The 26929-nt window shown below is 38.3% G+C and overlaps 1 protein-coding gene across 1 annotated transcript in view; it reads left to right on the top strand.

Moving 5' to 3' along the window:
* The window catches only part of LOC136843745 (uncharacterized), a 255634-nt gene extending 229633 nt beyond the window's left edge, over nucleotides 1-26001 (top strand). The window contains exon 3 of the transcript XR_010854661.1: nucleotides 25868-26001. The gene's annotated coding sequence lies outside the window, so the exon portion shown is untranslated. The remainder of the gene's footprint in view (nucleotides 1-25867) is intronic.
* Nucleotides 26002-26929: the final 928 nt, after the last annotated feature.

Consider the following 26929-nt stretch of genomic DNA (forward strand, 5'->3'; position numbering starts at 1 on the left):
AATACTTGCACACATTAAATATATTTGTTCAGGTTTCCATACATACAAAAAAAAATAAATAAAATTCAGAATAAGTAATATTTTTAAATTTCTTTGTTTAATTCATTATTTAATTATTACTTTTTAGATTTTATCTATTAAATTACAGTTCTTCGTGAATGTTAAAATTGGAATGACTGAAAATGTAGAAGACTGATAAAAATTTCCTTCATCGATTTATTTCCAAAAGTTGATAATTGCTCATGGTTATATTTTGGCCATTCACACAATACATGTTTGACTGTTATCGACACTTTGCCCTCTGGGCATTCGGGAGGGGGGCCATGTGGACTGTTCAAAGACGCGTCAGAATTACTTGTGTGTATCTCTCTCTCTCTATCTCTGATATGATGAACTCCATTTTCCAACACTGGATTTTATGTTTTAATTTATTATTTATAGGTTCCTCATTCCATATATTTTGCCATTTATTTACCATGATTGTTTTTATACATCTTATATAGTCACTAATAGGGACGTTTACATTTGCTCTTGTCATGTGGACTGCTTCTTTAGCTGCTTTATCAGCCTCTTCGTTTCCTTTAATCCCTACATGGGCAGGGATCCAACATATTTCAATATTTTTTCCATTATGTACTATACAGTTTGTGAATTTCAAATTTAGTCTGATGTACAATGTTAATTTTTGGGTAGTAACTTTGAACGTCTTCTATAGCGCTTCTTGGGTTGCGAAAAATCACAAAATTATTGAAAGATATTTGCTTTATAATTTTGATGGCTAATGCGATGGCACACATCTCCGCTGTGAAGACTGGGGCATCACTAGGCACAGACAACTGATATGTCTTGTTCTGGGGACATAGCTGCATATCCTTCTCCATGTTGTGATTTAGACCCATCTGTGTATATTGCATAATTTGAACTTTTTTGTCTTATATGATCTATGGTTTTTTGTCTATGGTGTTCTGGGGTATATGAGGAACTTTTTGATAAATATTTTATTCATAGTCTAATGGGGTGGTAACTTAATTTTTGAAGATACTTGCATATCTATATTCAGTAATTCAGACAATCTATTAGCTCTAATTGGGAAAGGTTGTGGATGATTGTTTATAAATATATCCCTTAGATCAAATAGATTTTTTGTTAGTGAATCACTTGCCTTGATTCTTAACGCACTTTTCATTGTTAGGAATTCTCTGTGGAGGAACAGTGGCAGTTCGCTACATTCGACTTGTACTGAGGAGACTGGTGGGGATCTAAATGCTCCTGTGCATATTCTTAGTCATTCTTTGTGAATTGGATCTAATATTTTCAGTGCTGTTTCTGATGCTGAACCATATATTTCACTTCTGTAATCAACGACTGATAACTGTTGCTTTATACAGTGTGTCTATCAGCTCCCTAATTTGTGTGTGATAGTTTTTTAATTAGACTTTGTCCCCTTTTGCATCTTGATTTTATGTACGTTATATGGGCTTTCCAATTCAGGTGTGCATCAATTAGTAATCCTAAAATTTTTGCAGTTTGGCTAATTGGTATATGTTGGTTTCTGAGCTTGAGTTTTTTCTGTGGAAAATATAAAGCCTACAGATGAGGTCCATTCATCAATTTTTATTATGGTTTCATTAATCATTCGTTCTGCATGCTTTATGCATGATGATGTATAATATATGGCAAAATCATCCATATACAGCTTGCTTTCAATTCCTATCGGAAGCACGTTACTGACATCATTAATTGCTAATGTAAACAGAGTAGGCTACCACTAAGGACGCTTCCTTGTGGAACTCCATTTTCAAGTGGAAATATTTTTGAAAAAACTTTATCTGTTCTCACCTGAAAATTGCGATAAATTATAAAGTTTTTAATAAACTTAGGAAGAGGGCTGCGTATGTTAAAATTAGGTAATGATTTTAATATTGCCTACCTCCATGAAGTATCGTATGCCTTTTGGATGTCAAAAAAGGCAGCTACTGCAATTTGCTTTCTTTCAAATCCTCTACGTAAGTGGTCTTCCAAATTAAACAGAGAGTCTAATGTAGATCGATTACGTTGTGAATAGATATTTATAAATACAAAATCAATGATAGAGGAGTATAATAGCTGCCAAATTATGAAAATCCCCATTACTCATTTCAGTTTACTTTACTCACGTCATTTTGGTGTCTAAATCCCGTTTTGGGAATCTGGAAATCCAACCAACTAATCTGAATAACAGTTCACTGATGTGATTAGATTTTCCAGCATCTACGATGGGGGACGAATAAGGTCACCAAACTTAGTGTAGTGATTACTGGTAAAATGTTGGATGAGATTTTGTTTTTTGGTATTGCTTTATCAGCAGCATTTTGAATGAAATCAACAAGAAACTTATTTGTTTCATTATGATCATGTATATACTCAAACGGCGGGATATTCCTAGTGTGGAATTCATGTCGTTCACAATCTGCCTTATAAACGTTATATTGAGGGACATACTTGGCGGGATTATTTCGTAATAATGAAATCAATATTAGGAAATGATCACTGGTGTGCAAGTCATCAACTGTATTCCATTCCAATGTGTCTACTATGCTTGCTGTACATAGTAGAGTTAAGTCTACTAAGGAAAATGTTCACATGCGTTTTTGAAAATTGTGCTGATTTCATTATCATTCATACAGCACATGTCGTTTGAATCTATGAATTCTTCTACTTTACTTCCTGCTCTATTTGAGTCTGTACTATTATAGTCCCATATCACGTTGTGAGCATTAAAATCACCTACTCTTAATGTAGTTTCCTTGGTATTGTTAAGTGATTCGTTAAGTTTACCAATGTTGCAATTTTTATTAGATCGGTTGTATAAATTACAAATTACATAATTATAATTTTCTTTTCGGATTTTAATACCTGGTATTTGCAAGTCAGTAATGTTTATAGGTGCTTTGTCGTAAACTACTTTGTTATGTACTGTAGGCTACATATATGGCTGTACATAAATTTCTTTCTTCCTCTCGTGATGTTGATGCTAAGGTGTATTTACCTATTGTTGACATGTTGTAAACACAATATCATTGGGTCATATTCTTTTATTAACCATTGTACTTCTGCTAGGTGTAATCTGTCTGTAGACCATTTGCGCTCCATTGGATAAAATAGCTATTGAAAATATTGTTATGGTGGTTGAGTTTTTTTCTTGGTATTATCAGCTTGATTTTTTCTAATAATTTATTCACGACATTTGTTTTTATTTATAATATATTAAGGTTGCAATGAACAATCATTACATCCACATGTGTTTTCATGTTCATTTCTTGTTTCATTTGCTCTTCTTGTAGGCCTACCAATTACTGGAGATGAAGTGATCTCTTCTCCCTTGACATAATCATTCTTATCTATGGTAAGATTCTCTTCCACTTCTTCAGTGTTTTGGATATCTGCCTCCATAGGTTTTACTATTATTTTAGGAGAAGATAACGGTATATTCTTAGTTTGTTTTTCTTTGTGTTCTTCTTCATATCCTTTGTCTTTGGTTTAACCGATCTTTCTCTAAGAATATTTGGTTTGTTTGTTTTGGGTGGCATTCTCTCCAAAGGTCTCTTTATCTTTAATTTCTAGCCCATCACAAGTTTCCTCTACTACTTCTGTGGTAATATTTGCATTAATATTTCAAATGAATTGGATAAAATATTATCCATCTCATTTACAATTTTAGTTTTTTTTTCTGTAAAGTATTAATTTCTTCTTGGGATTATCTTTTCTGTTGTTCGTTACTACTATCTGTATGCGTTTTCGTTTCATTATGGGTTCTTGTTATCCGGAGGAGGTCTACAGAAAGCTTGTCCTGTGGGTATCTGCCACACACCCCATCACCTACCAGCACCTAAAAACCTCTCTCGTCGAGACCTTTTATTATTATTAAAATAGTTTAACCAGACCACTGAGCTGACTATCAGCTCTCATAGGGCTGGCCCGAAGGATTAGGATGGAATGACAAGTCTAGGCTAGAAGCCTAGCACTGGGACCTAATAAGTCACTTGTCAATGATGATGAATGAAAATGAAATTAAAAGCTGTAAAAAGGTATACGCTTTCATACAGGAACACACTCACACAATAAATACATTTAAATTCATGTTTCCATACATACTCACTAAAAAGGTATATAAAAATTCAAAATAAATTAGGTAAAATCATAAAATTTACTTGTTTTAAAATTCATTATTCTGATTTATTTATTTATTTTTTTCCAATTAATTTGCAGCTTTTCATAAACATTAAAATGGGTGTTATTGAGAACGTTGAAGATTCTGACAAAATTTCTTCTATCGGTCTATTTCTAAAATTTGATAACCGCTGCAGGTTATATTTTGGACATTCACACAGTATATGCTTAACTGTTATCAGCGCATTGCAATCTGGGCATTTGGGAAGAGGGCCACATGGACTGTTCATTAAGTGTCCATGTGTCAAACGAGTATGGCCTATTCGAAGACGTGTCAGAATTACTTGTGCTTGTCTCTCTCTTTGATAAGACGAATTCCATTTTCCAACACTGGATTTTATCTGTTTTAATTTATTATTTTCAGGTTCTTCGTTCCATATATTTTGCCATTTTTTTACAAGGACTGTTTTTATGTATCTTGTATAGTCACTGATAGGGATGTCTACATTTGTTCTTGTCATGTGGACCGCTTCTTTAGCTGCTTTATCAGCCTCTTCATTTCCCTTAATCCCTACATGGGCAGGGATCCAACATATGTCAATATTTTTTCCCTTATGATACAATTTATGGAGAGAGAACTTTATATGTTGTACAATATTATTTTTTTGATTATAGCTTTGAATAGCTTCTATAGCACTCCTGGAGTCGCTATAAATTACAAAATTATTATATGAGACTTCTCTTATTATTTTTATGGCTGATACTATTGCACATAACTCAGCTGTAAATACAGAAGCTTTGTCTGGGAGAGAGAACTGATACGTTTTGTTTTGGGATACCGCAGCATATCCCACTCCGTATTGTGACTTAGATCCGTCAGTATATATTGCGTAATGTGGACCTTTTCGGATTATATGCTCTGCTGCATGTTGTCTATGGTATTCTGGAGTATATGAATGATTTTTTGATAAATATTTCAAGTGTGTACAAATTCTCATTTTATTCATTGTCCAAGGAGGAGGCAATTTTAATATTACAGGTAATTGTATATATATATTTAACGACTCAAACAATCTTGTAGCTCTAATTGGGAAAGAAGGTGGATGATTGTTTATAAACACATCTCTTAATCCAAATAATTTTTTGGTTGGAGAATCATTTGTCTGAATTCTCAGAGCACTCTTCATTGTTACTAGCTCTCTATGGAGAGACAGAGGAAGTTCACCACATTCAACTTGTAAAGATGATGTTGGTGATGATCGAAAAGCTCCTGAACATATTCTAAGGCCCTCTTTATGAACTGGGTCTACCGTTTTCAGCGTTGCGTCTGATGCCGAGCCATATATTTCACTTCCATAATCAACGATAGACAGCACTGTTGCTTTATACAATAAAGTAAGGGTATGTCTATCAGCTCCCCAAGTAGTGTTTGATAGTTTTTTAATTAGGTTTAATGCTCTTTTACATTTTGATTTCATGTATGTTATGTGGGCTTTCCAGTTCATGTGAGTATCAAATACTAATCCTAAAAATTTTGCTGTTTGGCCAATTGGTATACTATGGTTTCTGATTTTCAAGTCTATTTCTTCTCCTTTTTCCATTTTTTATTTTTATAAAACATGATTGCTTGGGTTTTATCTATGGAAAATTTAAAGCCTACAGATAAAGCCCATTCATCTATTTTTATTATGCTTTTATTAATGATTCGTTCTGCATGTTTTATTCGAGATGCTGAATAATATATGGCAAAATCATCCATATACAGATTACTTTTAATACCAATAGGTAGATTATTACTGATATCATTGATTGCTAAAGTAAACAGTGTGCCACTAAGGACGCTTCCTGTGGAACACCATTTTAAGAGGAAATGTTCTAGACAGAACATCATCAATTCTCACCTGAAAACTGCGATTTGTCAAGAAGTTTTGGATAAACATAGGTAAATGTCCACGGATGTTATTTTCATGTAACATTTTTAATATTGCATACCTCCATGTAGTATCATATGCCTTTTCAATGTCAAAAACACGGCTATAGTAATTTGTTTTCGTTCAAATCCTCTTCGTATGTGATCTTCTAAGTTAGATAGAGAATCCAGTGTTGATCTGTTACATTGTGATCCAAACTGAGTGGGAGTCAAAATTTTGTTTTCTCGAATGTGCCATGTTAGTCGAGCATTTACCATTTTTCTAGCAATTTGCATAGACAACTAGTTAAAGAAATTGGTCTGTAATTGTTTACATTACTGGGATCTTTTCCTGGTTTGGGGATAGGAATAATTATAGCTTTACGCCATTCATTAGGAAATAAATTTCAGAAGCCATAAGTGGTTATAAAACTCTAATAAGTATGCTTTTGCCAAAAGGTGCTAAATGGCAGATCATTTCAAAACAAATACTGTCACCTCCAGGGCAGATTTATTGCTGTTCAACAATGCAAATTCTAACTCATCCATATTAAATTTTCTATTATAATAAATATCTTCTATGGTTTCAAAATTTATTGTTATTAACTCTATATTATTTTTCCTAGTTCGGAAATGCTCATCTAAATTTTTGTCGCTACTTACTTTTGCTAAACTTTCGCCTATTACATTACTTATTTCTTTAGGATCAAGCATTCTTTTCCCATCTTTTATTATGGCATGTCTAGGTGGTTTAACATGGGTACCATTTATTTTCCTAAATTTTTCCCATATTTTTTGTATGGGAGTATTATTAGAGAGATCTGATACATACTTTCTCCATGAAATGATTCTTCCTTGAATTACTTCTCTTTTAAATTTCTCCATGAAATGATTCTTCCTTGAATTACTTTTTTTAAATTTTGCAGATACTTTGTTATATAGAGGTTTTAATGTATTAATTTCTAATAATAATATAGTCAGTTTTGTAAGTTTTCTTCTAATATTGGTAATGATTTATTTATTTTACTGAATTTTCTATTCAAATTATCTAATCGTCTCCCAATTTGGTGTTTTACTTTATTAATTCTGTTAGTTTTTCAGACCACCATGGGACTTTGTGTTTTGTTGGATGAGATTTGGATTTTGGTATTGCTTTATCAGCTGCATTTGTAATGAAATCAACAAGAAATTCATTAGTTTTATTGTGGTCTTTTGAATATTCAAATGGTGGGATATCCCTAGTGTGGAATTCATATTGTTCCCAATCTGCTTTATAAATGTTATATTGAGGGACATGCTTGGTGGGGTTATTTTGTAAAAATGAAATTAATATTGGGAAATGGTCACTTGTATGCAGGTCATCAACTGTATTCCAATCTAATCTATCTACTATTTTTGTTGTACATAGAGTTAAGTCGATTGAGGAAAATGTTCCATGTGTTTTAGAAAAAATGTGTTGATTTTTGTTGTCATTTATGCAGCAAATGTCATATGAATCTATGAATTCTTCTATTTTACTCCCTGCTCTATTTGAGTCTGTACAATTACAGTCCCACATGGGTTGTGGGCATTAAAATCACCTACTATTAATATAGGTTCTTTGGTGTTATTAGGTAATTCTTTAAGTTTGTCTAAGTCATAATTTTTATTGGGTTGGTTGTATAAATTATAAATTACATAATTATCGTTTTTTATTCGTATTCTGATACTCGATATTTGCAGATCATTAAAGTTTACAGGTACTTTGTCATAACATACTTTGTTATGTACATATATAGCAGTACCTAAATTTCCTTCTTCCTCTCTAGATGAAGATGCTAAGGTATATTTACCTATTGTTGATATTGTTTTGTTGACATGTTGTAAACATAATATCATAGGTTCGTATTCTTTTAGTAATCGTTGTATTTCTCCTAGGTGTAATCTGGTCTGTAGACCATTTACGTTCCATTGTATTATATAGCTATTGAAAATATTTTATTATAACGGTCGAGTTTTACTCTCTTTTTGTATTATCAATTTGGATTTTTTCTAATAATTTTCTTACGACATTCATTTGTTTTTCTTTATAATATATTAAGTGCTCAACGCACATGCAACCTTTTTCATGGGTACTCAAATCTGTGGTTTCTTTTTTTCTATATTTCATAAAGTTTCTTATAACGTTTGTTAAGCCATCTTTTGTTATGTTTTGTTATCGTTGCACAATGCAATGAAACAATCATTACATCCACAAGAGTTGTCATGTATATTTCTTTCTTTATTTGTTCTTGTTGTGTCAATTATTGGTGATGGAGTAATCTCTTTCTCCTTTGACATATTCATTGTTGTCTAAGGTATGGTTGTCTCCACTTCTTTCAGTATTTTGATGTCTGTATCCATTGGTTTTACTATTATTTTAGGAGATAATGGAATATTCTTAACTAGTTTTTGTTTTTGTTCTTTCTTCATATCTCTTGTTTTTGTTTTGACTGACGTTTCTCTAACAATTGTTGGTTTCTTTGTTTTGGGTGGTGTTCTTTCCAATGGCCTTTTTTTATCTTTAATTTCCAGTCTATCAGGTCCCTCCTCTGTTATTTCTGTAGTAGCATCCTCCTGTGTTGTTTCTATTTGCATTAATATTTCAAATGAATTGGATAAAATGTTATCCATATCATTTGTCCCTGTTTCTTTATTCTTTACCATTGTAGTTTTTATTTCTAAGGCATTAATTTCTTCCTGAGAATTACTTTTCTGTGCTCCATTATTTCTATTTGTATGCATTTTTGTTTCATTACTGGTTTTTGTTGTTAAAGAATATGTACGTTTCTTAGACGGATCTTGAATTCCTCTTACTTTCAATTCTAATTTAGCTTCTTTTACAGACATTCCAGTTCTTTCTTGCAATATTTTCAACTCTGTATTATATATATAGTACATACATTCTTTGGATCTTGCATGATGGTTTTGCCCACAGTTTATGCACTTTGGTTCCCCACACTTCCATTGTGTGGCATGTTCTTCAGATCCACAATACGCATACAGGTTCATTTCGACAATACTTTTTGCATGTCCATATTTACTGCAATTTGACATTGTAGCGGCTTTGGGGACGTATGGTCTCACTTCTCTGGTTTGGCCTAAAATTTTTTTTCTGAGGTAGGTCTTGGCCTTCAAATTTTATTTTGCGATTTTTAAGACTTGTTTATTCTTTTCTTTACTTGGCAGATCATATAGTTCGCAATCCTGTACTTTGGGGTATCTCTTTTTAAGTGAGTCTAACAGTATTTGCTTTTCAACTGGCTCGTTATTATTCTCAGGAAGTACAATAGTACCCTGAATACTGTTCATAGTATCATGTTTTTTTATTTTTATATTTATGTTATCTATATTTTTTTATTGATAAATAATTTTCAGATTGACTTTTGTCGTGGCCTCTATAAGCCAAGTCTTTTCTTTTATTTGTCTAAACAACATTTCAGTCGTAGAGTGTCTGCTTAATAAATAATTTTCCAACTTGAGTGCTGATATTTTCTGGTCAGTTTCTGAGGTTAGAAACCTTGACCAACTGTCACTCCCAAAGAGGGAGTCAAAGTGAGTCAAGGTTGGGTCAAGACGGTATTTACTTTTACTGGTTTCCTTTGTACTGGAGCATATGGTTCCAGTGTTATTGCATTCTGAATTTGTTTTGACTTTTCTAAAGAAGGGTTGTCAGATGAGGTTCCAATGGTTGTCAACTGTGCCGATTCGCTACCATCAAAGGGTCCAGGGTACTCAAATCCTTAAACTTACTTGTCATAAAGATTGAAAAAAAAAAAAAAAAAAAAACCTGAAAACCTTAAAAATATCATCAGCCTTTCATGGAGTTCATTCCCCCACTAATGGCACAAGTGAGAACCGACTCCCAAATGTCCGCATCCCTACCCTACCCCAAAGGGGATGGCACAACATGATTAGAGTGGCTCAAGTGTAAGCCAACCCGCTTGATAGGACTGAGAGCATTACTAGAATACAATCATCCCCACCCTAATCACATTATGGGCAAACCGGACAGAATGTCGAGAGTCCTATTCCCAGAACTAGACCCCCTGGAATCCGTGGTCCAGTCCCGTAGAATAGTTCCGCCTGAAAACTCAGGTCCGAACATTATCGGACAGTTGATGGTCCTGCCATGGTTCTCACTATTTAGCTTCGGATATAAACCCAATCCCAGCTATGATACCTTTTCCTATTTACCAGGTCCAAGAAATTTGTACGAAAGTGAAAATATCCACGCCATTTAAATCGAAAGGTTTGTAGGTGATCCGTCAGGACCGGGCTCTTATTCTTCGTAAGAACGAAGAAGAAAAGCCAGGGCCCTTACCCCCTCACCACGTGAAGGAACCTACTTGAGGGGTCGTCGAGACCTGCTCCTAAAAATCCAAGAGGGCCGCGCCCTTTGACGTCGCCAACAACCCGCAGCATGACCAGAACATCCTGGAGACTTGGGGCGTGATCCAGGACCTCCTCACCCTTCCCCAAGATGGACAGCAGCGGTAGGCAATCAGAGATTAGCCTATCAAGGGAGATCCTCCTCCGTCAGCTCCTCCCGGAGGTCTGAACCCAGATCCTCGACCCTTACACCATGATCAGGACAGCACAGTGGCTGACGGACTCCACAAGGGCAGCGAAGCAGGCATCCATGCCTGCACTCCCCATCAGTTCCCTCCAGCTGGAGGATAATGCAGAGGAGGAGATAAGCGCCATCACCAGAAGGCGGCCAGCGTACCACTACAAGAAAAACCCACCGGGGCCTTGCTACTACCACCAGGGGTATGGCAAGGACCCCCAAAACTGCCAACCCCCCTACTCTTTCGCCCATCCAAAAAACGGGGGCAGCGGCAGCCAAAACAACAGGCCGCCATGGCAGCAGAGGAACCCAGGAGCTCAAAACCATTAGGTTTCTACGTCCACGACACCGTCTCCGGCAGGATGATGTTGGTCGACACTGAGGCCGTTCGATCAGTGTTTCTGCCATCCAGGGAGGACCGCAAATACCTGCTGGACCCGGCTGCCAACAGGTCCCCCATCCTCTCCTACGGCACCAGGCTCCTGTCGATCTCCATCCTTGGCCGGAGATATACATGGAACTTCATCGTCGCAGAATAAGGACCGCCCCCGGGCGCGGATTTCCTCGCCCACTTTGGGCTGGCAGTCGACGTCGGTCGCAAGCGTCTCCTAGACACCAACTCCTGCCAGTCCCTCCCCCTGGCACCAGGACCCAGTGTGCCTACCATCTGCTCGGTCGCCCCACACCAGTATGCCCAGCTGCTGGAGGAGTTCCCCGACGTTTTCAAGCCCGAACTGCGCCAGGTACCTGGGGTCCCGGCAAAGCACAGAATCTACGACCACATTAAGACGAAGGGCCCCCCTACACACGCAAAGTTCCATAGGCTTCCCCCTTGGTGCCTTCAGGAGGCCAGAGACGCTTTCGCCAAGATGGAGCGGATGGGCATATGCAAGAAGGCCTCCAGCCCATGGGTCTCTCCCTTCCACATGGTGCAGAAACGAGATGGCTCCTGGAGACCCTGCAGTGACTACAGGCGGCTCAACCTCGCAACTGAACCAGATCACTACCCTCTGCCAAACATGCAAGATCTCACGGCCTCCTTTCGCAGGGCCGAAATATCCTCTAAATTGGACCTTTTGAAATCTTACTTCCAGGTACCAGTTGCTCCAGAGGATATCCCCAAAACCGCCATCATCATGCCCTTCAGGTCCTACATCTTCGCCTTCTCCACCTTCAGCCTGAGGAAAGCAGGGGCAACCTTCCAAAGGCTGATGGACAGCATCCTGGGGGACCTGAACTTTGCATCTGCTATGTGGACGATATTCTAATTTTTTCCAGATCCCCCAAAGAGCACCTGCAACACAGCCAGACAGTCCTGCAACTCCTGCAGGAGAACGGCCTCGTCGTCATGTTCGACAAATGCACCTTCAGCGTCGAAAAAGCTGACTTCCTGGGCCACAAGATATCCCCAGAGGGCGTCCGTCCACTTGCATCAAAGGTCGCAGCCATCACCAGGTTCCCCACCCCTATCTCCATCAAGGCCGTACAGGAATTCCTTGGGATGGTCAACTATTACAGGAGGTTCATCCCCAGGGTCGCACACACCATGGCCCCCCCTGACAGAGACCCTGAATATCTGTAAAGTCCCTGCTGAGCGAGTTTTCTATGATGAACCACCCGTTTTCTTCAATACCTCTCCAATAGGATCGGGTCAAGCAAAATCAGCCATATCTTTCCTGTATAAATATGTATCTATTACTGATTCATTTGTATCTGCTTCTTTTGCACATGTGTTAGAATGTTGATATGTCAATTCTTGTGAACTCACTTTTTACATTACTTGTATTTATCCATTGTAATTATTGCCGGGAGTAATTGACCTCAGGTCACCTAAATTCTATTGTATTCCTCTGTGTGACGTCCGCACGGCGCTTTATGAGCGGCCTGCGTTCTGAATAAAGTGTGTTACGGGCTGCTCTATGAGCAAAATCCCGTGCTGGCATAAGGCCAGATTAATAAAAAAATGAAGTAGCAGTACTTGCCCTCCTGCTCATTATTTTGCACCTCTTAAAGACCTGTGGCAACTTTACCATCAATCATGGTCAAACTTATTTTGTCTTACACCAACAAATCATCAGTTACTTCATTAAGTCCTAAGTTTGAAATACAACTCTTTAAATACTGTTTTTCTTTAGTTAAAACTGTGTTAGTTTCTTTGGAAAACTTGAATATAATTGATTGGCAAAAGAGAGATGATGGTTTCATGTTTCTTCAAATGACAACCTTAGTTTCAGGATTTTGTGAAGTTGCAGTGAGCTCAACGGAACCATGCTTGTTGTTAAAAGACTTTTCTGCAGCAAAATTCTTTTCAACATTTTCTGAAGGGCTTTATAAGATATATATATATATATGTGTGTGTGTGTGTGTACATACACACATTTGAAAGATTTCATCTCCATGTGTTGAATTTGGTGTGTTTGAGTCATATATAGAATCATCGATATTTGGATTGAGGTAAAGAGCAAATATATTAACATTGTAGAACTTACTAAAAATTTTAAAACAAAGAACTTCATGGCAACTGCACTCAAAGTTTTTCTGATGATTTATAGGTTGTCCGGACTTAGTGTATGCAGTCAAACCTTGCGCATGTGGGATGATACGACGATAAATAAAATCAGGGCCATCAAACCCTGAGATTAAAAACTCATCCTTTGTCTTGTTACTACTTACAAGAGTCTCAGTTACGGGCACAACACTGGAGATTAAGAAAATTTGACCTTAAGCCCAGGATATTTGAGTAAATTACTTTGCAATTTTTCTTACTGTAATGAGTAACAGGCCCAGGGTTCAGTTCAATACCTCCAGAAAGAATCAAAATTAATAACATTAAATCAATAGCAAAGGTAACAAATAGACTCATAACAACAATAACATTGTTAAAATCATCAGAACAATAAGCAACAATACCATCAGCAATAACAGTATTTACATTATTTACAAAAATTCTGTCAAAAGTGTATATAAACATGACCATATGTCGTTGAAAAAAGTACTAGAAGCAACTGGTCAAGGTGGGGCCAGCACACCTTGTAAGGCAAATAAGAAACCCTCCAGGTTTGCTACAACAACTGGTGGAGGACAGTCAGGACAGATTTAGAAATTATAAAACTCTCAGAAGAAAAAGATTAGGTAAAGACAAAGGCATTTTCCTGGTAATCCATCCAGCAACTTTTGTTTTCTCATCAGGTTGTCCTGCACAATTTTTGAAAAAACAGGAAAGTGAACAAAAAAAAAAAAAGGATAAATGCCTGATTATGCCCTCAAGCATGGAAGGCCATGGTACAATGGCTATTGCACAGTCCAAGGTTAGAGAACAAGGTTTGTATTCAGAGTACCCATCTCTTTGAAGGGTTGCCTACCAAGGCTAAAGGGTCCCTTCTACCTGCTGGTTTGATTTCGGAGTGTCCTCCTTCTAGAAGAGTTGCCTGCCAAGGCTAAAGAGCCTCTTTTACCCTAACTTGTGTAGGCAGGGACGTCACACCCTGAAGCGAATGTTGCCAGGAAAAGCCACATTAACCCACTACCTATTATCCACTAATTCCATCTTTGTTTCCAGGTTTGTTGTACAGTTGGCTTAAAGAGTCTCAAAACAAATCAGCGCAAACTAATGAGGTGTGGCACCATCAAAATGTAGCAGATATTAACCCAGAGATTAGTAAACATCAAAATTGGCAAAACTGCCTGTGAAATAAAATCACTGAACTTGTAAATACATGATGAAAAGAATGTTTACCAAATGACAAAATGTTGTTACATATTAAGTATAGCCTATATGTTATAACAATATCAAGTATAAATTAAGGGTCATGGTGAGAGGGGGAACTCGACTCAATACAAGCTTGAAAACGTATAGAGAGTTGGGACAAGAGCAGACCTTGGGTGTGAGCGGATGGCACTAAGTGCCCACCCAACCCATAGAAAAGCCAATCACATTTGGTGACTGTGCGCCTCTGCCCTCTCCCAAAGGGGAGAGCTCACGAAAAGAAGCCTATCTAGACTTCAAACATGGTTCTTCTCAATGCCCTCAGCACAAAGATAGAGAGTGGGGTTGAGTTGGAGGAGGAGGGCGAAAGAGAAGAGGAAAAATGCTACCACCTTCCCAACACTTCTGCTGTTGTCAATTCTCCCCTTGCCTACAGGGCTGGTCAAGTCCAAGACTGGAGACTAAGTTACCTAAATCAGAGGAATCATGAAGGTTAAAAAAAGTCTGCAGCAGAAGGACTACCTCATCTATGGTAGACCAAGTCCCACAGGAACTTCCTTAGTGACTAAGCCTTACAGACCTGAAAAATAAATATTAGTAAACAAATCAAAGAATGACATAGCTGCTGATGAATGCTGTTGGAAGTTGCTACATTTTCAATGAAAACAAAAATTAAATCCCAGCAAGGAAAAATCTATGCTGAATTTCCTTGCAGGCATGCTTATTTAACTGATGGGTTTGATCCATAATAACACAAATACACAATAAAGTACAAAAGGAATGCTCACATTTATTCATAAAAAAAAGTTTGAATGACCAAGGTGCATAGAGAGTCTGGAGAGACATCTGAATTCAACAGCAGCTGGAAGCAAAGTGGAGTGCAGACTGACAAGGGGGCAGGGTTTTCCCTACCTTTCGGTATTTGTGTAGGAACAAACCAACAACGTGTTTACTAGGGCTGGCTTCGTGACCATCAAACAAGCTTACCACATTCCCATTAATGTTATTTACCCTAGATAATGCATCAATCCTTATCAAGTAGATACCAAACTTGCCCATCAAATTTTCCCCTACAGGTTTTAATAATTATTCCCTAGAATATATTAAATTGTGAAAATTGTTTAAATTTTTTATTTTCCTGGTCTGTCCAGGAGCAGAGGTAGGATCACCCTGAACCTCTAACTTGCTGCACATATGGGATGGATGCATCTGCTAGACTCCTGGACCATTAAATAATGGGAATCTATACAATTACTTAATGAGGTTGAAAGAACCTTGCAACATTTGTTGTCAGACACAATAAAAACAGAAATGTGTAACTCAAAGGCTTTGTGCCATTGTCTATCCTCCTCTTCCCTTGCCAAGGGAGGAGGGAGACTTGAATGAAGAAACCATTCATATAGCTTACCTGCAAACTCATCTGACCAGCTTGCATAAGGCCTGGCACCCTACTTCTCTTCAGAGAGGAAAGAAGAGAAAGGGGGGAGAAACCAGTCACTCCGACACCTCTTTCTCACCACTTGAATACCTTAGATGAGATGCTGCCTGTCTCAAGGGGAGCTGTGTCAGTTACACAACTTGTTGAGCAGACATCATAGGTCCCAAGGAAAAAGTGACCAAGAGCCTATGGGTAATGCCCATCCGGTGAAAGGAGGTTACTGTGATCCAGTGAGACTACATCCTCACTCAGAGCACCTGATGAACTGACAGGTTCTTCTGGAGTGCCAGGGACTGAGTGGTGCCCCTGACCTCATGGCTCTCACTCAGACTGTAAACTTGGTCTCCTCGTTATACGAGTCTTACACCTGCTTGATTGTAACACAGCCAGAAACAGATAGTATTCTTGGACACCTCTCTCTCACCCTTGTGAGAACTATCAAAGAGGTGTTGACACTGGGACTTGAGATGCTGAGTTCTCTTCAGGCAACGCCACAACACTCATGGGAAGTGGTAGCATTTCATTTGGATCGCTACCAATGAAGTCCTGTAGGAAGGAGACCAGGAAAGACTTGAACCTAGCTTTGGGGCCCATTAAGTTCTGAGTCTGTAACAAGTTCTGGGACAAATTGAACCGGAATGTCCCCATCCCCGAGTGCTACTCCCTTCGCTGTTATCATGTAAAAAAAAAAAAGACAGTCTTTAAAGATAAATCCCTGTCCGACTACTCTCTCAAGAGTTCTCACGGGCAACACGGCAAACCCCTAAGAACAAGAGTTAAGTCCCTCTCTATGGTCTGAGATTAGAGGTAAGACTGTTTTGAAGCCCTTCAAGAGCTTGGAGATCTCCCAGGAGGTTGAGAGATCCCCACCTTCTGTGGCAGTACCTGGCTTAGGGTTGTCTTATAGCTTTTCACAGGTGAGACTGAGAGAAGCTTCTCCCTGTGAAGGAAGACGAGCCAAAAGAAAGTGATTCTTGAAAATTTTTCTGCCGCTAATCAGTACTAGTGAAAGAATAATGCATTCCAACTCTGGGGATGGAGTGCCTGAAACTTACTAAAAAGCACAGGGTGGCAAAATGTTTCTCATCCAGACTCTGCTCAGTATTACATAAAAATCCAATCACTTGTCAAAAAAGACGATTTCTGTTGGATTATTCCCCTAGAGGGGAACAATCCCACCATACCAAAAGGAGAATGCAACAGGGTAAGCCAAGAGACTTCCCCAAAATATGCTGAGACCAAGAAAGAACAGTCTAAGTGTAAAGACTGTGCAAATGGGAATTAAAATCTTTAAAGATACTCTTGTCATTCTCCAGCACTAAGCACACATGTTGCTCAGAACTAAAGTTCCAAGAAACGAAGACTGTGAGGTAGAAAACAAGTGTAGGCAACTCCACGAGAAGTCTAAGCCTATCCTTTATATCAGAGACTGAAATGGACCTGACTCAATCAAGATAAAGGGGGAAGTCTGCAATCTGCTTGGAAGCTCCAAGCAGAGATATACCCCTTCTATGATACTAATTGTAGAAGAAAGCAACTCACCTTGATCCCTGTTCGTAGAAACCGACAGGTACACTACTAAGTTCCTGACACCCTGTTAGACAGTCATTCTCCCAGGTACCACAGAAATTCCAGCTAAAAAGATGCAGGAAGTTCACCATACTACGGAAAGGCAAACGAATGTCTGACAAGGAACAAGGATTTGGTTGCTGTTAGGACGAGCATAATTAAATACAGGGCCGGATACAAGGTTTATTGTGAATCCGTTACAACAACTTGCCGCCAAGGACCCGCACACCGGCCGCATGACAACACAACCCCGGAACCGAGAACTCAAAAACAAAAGACGTTCACAGCAGGAATAGAATCAGAATTAACAAAGGATTACCTTTTTTTATCTAAAACTCTACATCCCTTATCCCTAGAAAAGCAATAATATTCCAATCTAAAACATCAGACAATTAAATAAATCAATACTTCTTCCAAAATATGTTACAAATATGAAAACAAAACAACATGATAAATACAGCATATTTGTATATATTTATAAATCAAGTCGATCTGGAGGTTTACTTATTCGACTGGATCGCCTTAACATTGGCGGTTGTACTGAACATTCACTATTATTATTTACAGTTACTTCTATGGGTTCTTCAGCCCCACTATTATCACATGGTACATTAGTGTCTGAAATGAAAGCACTAGAATCACTCAAATTTACAGACGACTTAGAATTATTGGATAACACTTCTTTATTGGATTGGTTAAAGTCACCCATATATCTATGCATAATCTGATCTGCATGTCTTGTCCAAATAATATTACCAAAACTCTGTACTTCCACCTTATAATTTCTCAACCCAAGTACTTCCACAACCTTTCCTTCCACCCATGGTGAACCTTTCCCAAAATTACAAACAAATACAGCATCATTGACTTTATACAATTTACCTTCCTCCTGGAAAATTTCACCCTCATTTTCCTTAAAGATTTGTCTTTCAGTTTAACTGATTCAACAGTACCTTTGAAATTCCTACCAAACATTATTTCTGCTGGGGCCTTACCTGTGGAAGAATTCACAGTCCTCCTATAGTTATACAAAAATCTACAAATTCTGGTCTGAATATCTCCTTCTTAAATTTTCCCAGGCCCTCCTTGAATGTTCTCACCGCCCTTTCAGCCAGACCATTGGAGGATGGATGATAAGGAGCTGGTGTTACATGCTTAATACTATTTTTACACAAGAACTCCTCCATCTCTTGAGAAACAAAATTTGGAGCATTATCTGATACAATGATATCAGGTATACCAAAATTACAGAATGTCTTCTCAAATGACCAATGGTAACAGCTGACGTAGTGGAACTAGAAAAATGAATATCCAAAATTTACTATGAGAATCTACAATTATCAAAAATATTTACCATCCATTGGTCCTGCATAATCTATGTGCAGTCGAGACCATGATTTACCAACAATAGGCCAAGACAATGTAGGAGCTCGAGGATTTGTAAAATTCTTAAAACAAATGCTACAATTCTTTGTGACTTCTCCTATGTCCTGGTCTATCTTTGGCCACCATACCCAATTCCTTGCCTCAGCTTTCATAGCATTTATACCATTATGCCCACAATGCAAATGGTTCAAAACCTTACATCTTAACTCAACAGGAATCAAAACCCTATTTCTATACAATATTACACCATTATGGAGAGATAAATCATCTTTTACAGAGGCATATTCCAGAAGTAACATATTATGTTCCTTTGACCATCCCAGCTTCAAACAATTTTTCAACTGAGACAATACAGCATCCTTATTGGTGAAATGTTTAACTGCCTGAAAAGAGATGTCATCAAAATCAAGTAATTCAACCAATTTAACATACTCAGCTGGTGTACCAGAATGAAAATCATCATCAAGTGGCAATCTGCTTCAGGCATCAGCAATTACATTTTCCTTCCCAGGTTTATGAACTAATTCATAATCATACTGAGATAACAACAAAGCCCATCTTTGTATTCTAGAATTAGCATTACATGGAATCTGTTTCCTCTTCCAAAAAGTCCCAGTAATGGTTTATGATCAGTTCTAGCAACAAAATTCCTGCCAAGCAAAAAAAATATCTAAAACGTTTCACAGCAAAAATAAGAGCTAATCCTTCTTTATCTAACTGAGAGTAGTTCCTTTCTGCTTTAGACAGTTTTTACTTGCAAAATAAATTGTTTTTCTTGGTCACCAACCTTTTGCAACATAACACACCCCACACCTACAGGAGACGCATCCACTTCAATGATTAAAGGACTATTCCCATCAAAACTAGTCAGCACTTTGGACTCGGAAAAATCTCTTTAATGCCTTCAAACGCCTTCTGCTGTACTGAAGTCCATCTAAATTTTACATTTTTCTTCAACAAATCATACAAGGGAGCTAGCTTAGAAGAAAAATTCTTTACAACCTTGCAACAGTAAGTAATCATACCTAAAAAGATTGAACTTCTTCAACAGAAGTAGGACATGGGCAATCTAAAATAGCTTTCAGTCCCTTTGAAGATGGCTTGACTCCTTCACCTGAGATGTGGTATCCTAAATATTCAATAGATTCAGCCTCCAAAACAGTCTTAGTCTTATTTATTTGTACATTATGTGCTTGCAAAAGTTCCAAAACCTTTCTTAATCGGTGATCATGCTCCTTTTTGGTAGCACCACTTACAATAATATCATCTAAATAAGCAGCTACACCCTCCACATTTGCCAACAGTTGAGAAATAAACCTTTGGAAAATACCAGGAGATGAGGACAAGCCAAAAGGTAAACGCTACATTTAAACAATCCTTTATGAGTATTAATTACTAAATACTCTTGACTTTTCTCATCAACAGGTATTTGAAGATAAGCATTCTTTAAATCAATTTTGGAAAAAAACTTTCCCTTACCAACAACAGATAACAATTCCTCTATCTTTGGTAACGGGTACCTGTCACAATGAATTTGTTTATTCAAAATTTTAAAATCTCCACAAATCCTCATTTCAACCTTATTTTCTTTCAGTACAGGTACAATAGGAACTGCCCATTCACTATGTGATATGGGTTCCATCATTTCATCCACTACTAGCTTATCTAAGGCATCTTCAATCATTTTCTTGTAATAAAAAGGAACTGTGCGTGCTTTCATAAACTTTGGGGTAGCATTACCTTTTAAATGAATCTTAGCCAAAACACCAGCAATAGGTTTACTTGAATCTACCAAGTAATTATCTAGCAGCTTTTCTGCACTCACATTAACAACCTTTATTACTCTAGTACCTTCATCTATTCCAACCAGATAAATACCTACTTGCTGCATTAAATCTTTACCACACAAATTTGTATTACAAGAATCAACAACATAAAATACCTGAGAAACCTTTGTGCTATTATAAAGTACAGGAGTTAACACTTTGCCCAAGACATCAATTTTCATATTATCATAACCTCTTAGCTTTTTATTGCATTGTTCCATATTTAGTTTTAACCTATGTACCCACTCTTTGGTTATAGTAGACACAGCAGCGCCACTGTCAATCTCAAATGGAACTAAATTCTGATTAATACTGAAATAAAATTCATCAGAATTAAGAGCAAAAATCTTTCCTTTAACCATTAACAATCTATCATCATTGTTGTCTTCATAATCATCAATAGTTTTTACAGCCTTCTTACCTTCAGCCCTACTATTGGAAGCCTTATACCTAGGTTTAACACTACTAGGCCTATGAAGAGACAAATCTTTGTTTGCCTCTCTACACACCCTTTCTAGATGACCTTTCCTTTTACAAATGTTACAAGTCAGATCTTTAAACCAACAGTCTATACTCTCATGAGAAAACCACAATGCTTACAAGATGACTTTTCTTTTCTCACTGAACTAAGCTGTGGCTGTGATTCGTTCCTCTCACCCACAAAAAGCTTTTTCCATGTTCAAAATTCTTTCTAAAACTGCACTAGAGGTCATAGCTTGAGATCAATATTCAAAGCAACTAAATTGGGAAAATATACTTCATTGTCCACTGCCATAAACAACTGATCTCTGACTCTTGAATCGAAATGATTACCAAAATTGCAATCTTTTGCTAAAGCCTTGAGGTCAGCATACAAACTATTCACTGTCTCATCCCTCCTTTTTTTTTTTCTTTGTTGAAAAGCTATTAGGCTACGATGATAAGAAGGTTTCACAATGTAATGTGATTTCAATACAGCTATAAGGTCATCATAAGTCTTTGTATGGGGTAAATCAGAGCACACAAATTACCCAGTACACTAAAAACATCAGTTCCAATCGACACTAGCAAAACATTTTTCTTTTGTTATTTTCCTCAATTCCAAGATTACTAAAATTAGCTTCTAATAAACTAAGCCAAAGATCCAGGGTTATCTGAGAAGAATTAAAAGGATCAATCTTAATCTGAGTAGTTGTCGCCATCGTGAACAAAACTGCAAGATGAAGCAAAACTGTAGGTAGCAGCCTATATGCCAGGTAAGGTAGGGTAAAGACACAATAAATCGAAGCATCAACTAGTACAGCTTGGGGAATTGAAAATCCTCACCCCTAGCATAGGCGACCTCTGCCTAACCTCCGCACCATCGCCGTCAATCAACTGGCCTTACGGAAGTGTCCTCAGAGCTGGGCCCGGTAGGCTATGCTGAACTCATCAAAACTCCTGGAAAATCCTTACATCCACATGAAGTTCTTGTAGACCCTATGCTCCTCTGCATGGATTCTCGTCGCCATTTGTTAGGACGAGCATAATTAAATACAGGGCCGGATACAAGGTTTATTGTGAATCCGTTACAACAACTTGCCGCCAAGGACCAGCACACCGGCCGCATGACAACACAACCACGGAACCGGCGAGAACTCAAAAACAAAAGACGTTCACAGCAGGGAATAGAATCGGATTTAACAAAGGATTACCTTTTTTTTTATCTAAAACTCTACAGTTGCCCTCGTTGCTCATCAACCAGAAAACTAGCTGAGTCGAAACTCCCTTGACAAGAGGTGAACAAGGAACTGCCAGTGCCACGCGAAGAAGAAGAAATGAGAAACATTGTTAATCACTTCTCTTGAAGAAGAACAGGAGACCAATATTTCTGTAATCCTGGTTCCTACCTTTTTAATGTGCATGATACTCAAAACATCTTTGCTATTTAGGAAACCAGGTACCCAAACATCCCGGCATCCAGACCTAACAGTTTGGTTAAATTGTTAACATTCTGCTGTGCGGAAAATAATGCTGACAACTCAATGGCAGAAACCCATCCACTTGAGCACCTTCGTTGCTAAAGGAAGGGGAGTATGAGAATCTTTTTTGTACTTGAAATATAAGTCATGAAGTGATGTACCATTCAATCACACCTCAAATATAGCAAATTTTAAATGTAATTTGTATTTTTTTCTTCACATACAAACCAGAAGTTCTTTACATATGATTTACCTTCGAGCATGAGCTAGAAACAGCCATATAAACCTGCTTAGAAGGTAAATTATCAACAGGTAGAGGAAGGCCCCACCCACCTGTCAGTTTGCACCAGGTGAGAGGGGTGGCTGAGGTGGGCTATGAATGTAAAGAACTTTAGGTTTGTATGTTAGGAAAAATGCAAATTACGTTAAAATTTGTATATTTATTCCTGCACATACACAAACCTTTGTTCTTTACATAAGAGACTTATTGGTGGGAAGAATCTGGGTACCCTCAGAACCAACTGGTAGGTTTTCCCAACCTGTGAATGTCATCTTCCTGGTGCAGTAGGAGCAAAGGAAGGATGACCCTGCACCTCTAGCTTGTTGCACATATGGGATATCACAGCTGCTAGACTTCTGAGCCATTGAGTAATGGGTTGCAAAGCAATTACTTGATCTGGCTGTAAGAACCTTTAAAGTTCCATGAGAAGCTTCTCACAGTGAAGGCTCTTACCAGAAAGACATCATGTCTCTGTTACCAACCACAGAAGATGGCCCATTGCCCCTGGAATACAGATGCTTTCCGTAGATACCCAGATATCTCATTCGCCGTCTAGTGAGCAAAGCCCCTCTCTCAAAGGAGATGTAGATAGTCTCCAGGTGAAAAGTGCCAGTGATCCTATGGTCCGGTGATACCTCTCTTCGTGCTGCTGACACAGAAGGTAGTGCCACAGTGGAACCTCCTTCGGGACCTCAGACAACAGGACTAGTAGGTCCGGATGCCACTCAGAATGTTGCTATTTAGGAGCCACCAGAATCAGCCTGAGATTAGGGCAATTAACACCCTGTTGATCACCCTTCATATCAGGCAGAATTGTGGAAAAGTGTAGGCATCGAAGTTGTCTCATGGATGCTGAAAAGCATCCTCCATTACTGCCCATAGGTCCAGAACTATTGAGCAGAAGACTGAGAACTTCCCATTGTGCTGTGACAAACATGACTATTCTTTTGGTCCCACATACCTCAAATAACTGTCTCTGGCAGATGAGCTTGTCTGCCATTGCATTCTGAGTCCACAGGATGTACCTGTGTCAAGAGCCAAGAATCGTTCCCGGTTCTTTCAAACTCTAAACAATAATGTTTCAACAACGGCAATTGAAATATGGGAAATGAATATAAAAAGAAATTTTCACAACACTACAACACATTTATTCACTACCCTATTTACAAAGAAAATGAAATTTTTTCCCTTTGCTCTTATTCAGCGTAACACTAAACAAAATAAATCTAAGCAGTTGTAGATAGGGGGAACAGGTTGCAAGGTAGAGCAGTCTTAATAATTAAATGGTGAGTTGGTGAGCTATCCTTTCGTGGCTGGAGTTTCAGCTGAAGAGATGATGCTGACACAATGAGCTCAGGCTTGAAGATGTCACAGAAGGGCGGCTTAGGAACTCAGCAGAGATGTTACTGGTACGATGACCACGGGCTCGTAGACGTCACAAAAAGGGATGTCTTTAGGATGAAACAGCAAATACTGTTTCTCCAAGACTCTGGAGATTGTGCAAATGGAGGGCAGGAAGGGCTGGCGACTCGTCCTCGCTACAGGCAGGAAGGGCTGCCTACTTCACCTTGTCACATTTAGGAAGAGCTTGGCAACTACTCCCCAACACAAGCAGGAAGGGCTGACTACTTTTCTTTGTCAGTAGTATGTAGGCTCATTGCTTCACCTCGTCTCGAACATGGATGGCTTAGGGACTTCTCATCACAAGCAGGAAGGGCTGGCTGCTTCTCTTCATTTCAGGCAGGACAAGATTTTATGGAGAAGAGTAAGGGTCGTCTGAAGGGGATATTCCCATCGGAACCTTGCTTTGTCCGACCTCTGATTGCCCTCTCTGTCTCTGTCTGTCTATATCTCTGTCTTAGGAAGTCTCTTCTGGAAGCTTATATACCACTGTATGGGCAGAGCTAATGACAACAGACAATAGTCATTCCCATATACAGGTAAGGAGTTTTTTTATTTTCTGTACAATGACTGGTTCCTAATAACCGGCCCTTTCCGGTCAAGCCATAGAAGCTTCCAGAACAAATTTTCTGATGCAATGTGGATCGAATATTACGCCATGTTACAAAGACATGGGATGAGATACCACATGGTGTGGTTTTCACAAGAAAGGGTTTTCATCGAATCGCTAATTGTCCACGACGCGTTAACAACTGTAACTGACTGGTGAGCAAACACAGGAAGCAGTCACGTCTTGGAAAAGAGATATTTCTTTGTTTTTGTTATATTTCAACATTATTGCATCTACCCTTAACAACCTGCAGTAAGATCTACTGAGTGGTCAACAACCAACTCATGCACCTGCATCATCAACTTGCTTGTTGACAGATGCCACCACCACTATGGCGGTGTCACTCATCAACACCACAGTGTATCATCACTCGATCTTTGAACTCCTGAGGTGCTACAAAAATTGCCTTCATTTCTAAGATGTTGCTGTGAAGGTGCTGTCCGTTCTGGTCCCACACATCTAAAACCAACAACTTATCCAGGTGTGCACCCCATCACTAGCTGGATGTGACCAAAAACAAAAGCATCTGGGGAGGGGGAGAGAGCCAAGTGGCACTCTCACGATAAAGTCCCTGCTATTCAGCCACCAGGCTAGAACTTCCCTCACCTTTGAGAGAGGAACTGGAAGAAAAGGAGGGTCTCTTGCCAGAGATCAGAACTCCTTTGCCCTCCACTGTGGGTAGCCTATGTGAAGCCGCCCATGAGGGACCAACTTCTCTGAGGACAGCAGATGTCCTAGAACGACCTGCCAGTGTTGAGCAGGTTGTTCCTGATGAGACAGGAGCGCTCTCACTAGCTCCCTGAGCTTGCTGATGCAAGAGTCCAAAGGAAACACTTACAGCTTCCGTATCCATCAGCATGCCCAGATACTTGACCCTTTGCTTGGGAATGGCATCAAATTCCTCATAGTTTATCACAGTGAAGTAGTATTAGCAATTAGGTTGTACTTATGAAATGTTATTTTTTTATTATGCATATTCTGCTTATTTTCTTTGTTTTTAGTATTTAATGTTTTTAATTGTGTCATTGTTCACTGTCCACTAATAGTGAAACTTTCTCATTTTAGATAGAAATTATTAGGGTTTGCCTCTTTTTTCTTTTAACTACATCTCCAAGTGAAAAGTGTGGAGAGAAATATCAGATTGTTCAGGAGGAACCTGTGGCAGTAGTAGAAGTCTTTGAGAACAGCATTTCGATGTATTCTAAAGAACTTCATGTGGCATGACTAGTGCAAGTTTTTCAAGAGAATCAGTTTGCTTTTCAGTTGTAAATTGAAGTGCTTTGATGACTGGAATAAAATTTGCTTAAGACTGAGTAGGCATGGAAAACCTTGTTTTCCAGTCAGTCCTGTGCATTATTGAGAACTTTTTCTTAGTTGTGTTTCCTTTGGAAAAGAAGTATTGAGAAAAGCATATCAACCAGGATAAGGAAAATTGATGAACTTTATGGTGTACTTACTAATGAAAAAGTTACTGTGTTTCATGGTATTGTTATTAGTTGCTGTTATGTTATTTCAGTGAAGGAAAGACTAATTAACTTGTGTTATTAGGTGAAAATGTTTAGATTGTTTATCATTTTAAATGGCCATCAAATAAAAAATTAGACTAAATCTATATTTTTGCTATGAATATTTTTCCTTAGGTTTAAGTTAGCTGATTGGTTAGGCATGTCATAAAGTATGGAACTGTGTAACATGCATAAGGATTTGTAAATAAAAGCTTAAGTTTTTTATCGTTATCTTTGTACACCTTGCTATCTTCACAACTGATTTCTGAAACGATCTTGTTACGTATGGTAGCCTTGTGAGAGAGGTGCGAAATAATGAGCAGGAAGACAAGTATTGCTGGTTTACTGGTGAAGCGACCCCTCATAAAGTGGCATGCAGACATCTGCGTATACGCAGAGACTGCGAGTACAAAAATTTACAAGTGACCCGGGGTCAAACTATTTCTCTACACAAAGCAGGACAGGTACATATAGAAAACATGATGATTAACAATAGCTGGCTGGACACAAAAATCCTCTGACACATACTTGGTACAAGGGCAAATGAACAGGTAATAAATATACAAATCACAATAATGATAATAAGATTGTGTACGTGCGACCTCAGGTCGGCTGTGAAGGC

Source organism: Macrobrachium rosenbergii, chromosome 12 (assembly GCF_040412425.1).
Source record: "Macrobrachium rosenbergii isolate ZJJX-2024 chromosome 12, ASM4041242v1, whole genome shotgun sequence".
Taxonomy (NCBI): Eukaryota; Metazoa; Arthropoda; class Malacostraca; order Decapoda; family Palaemonidae; genus Macrobrachium; species Macrobrachium rosenbergii.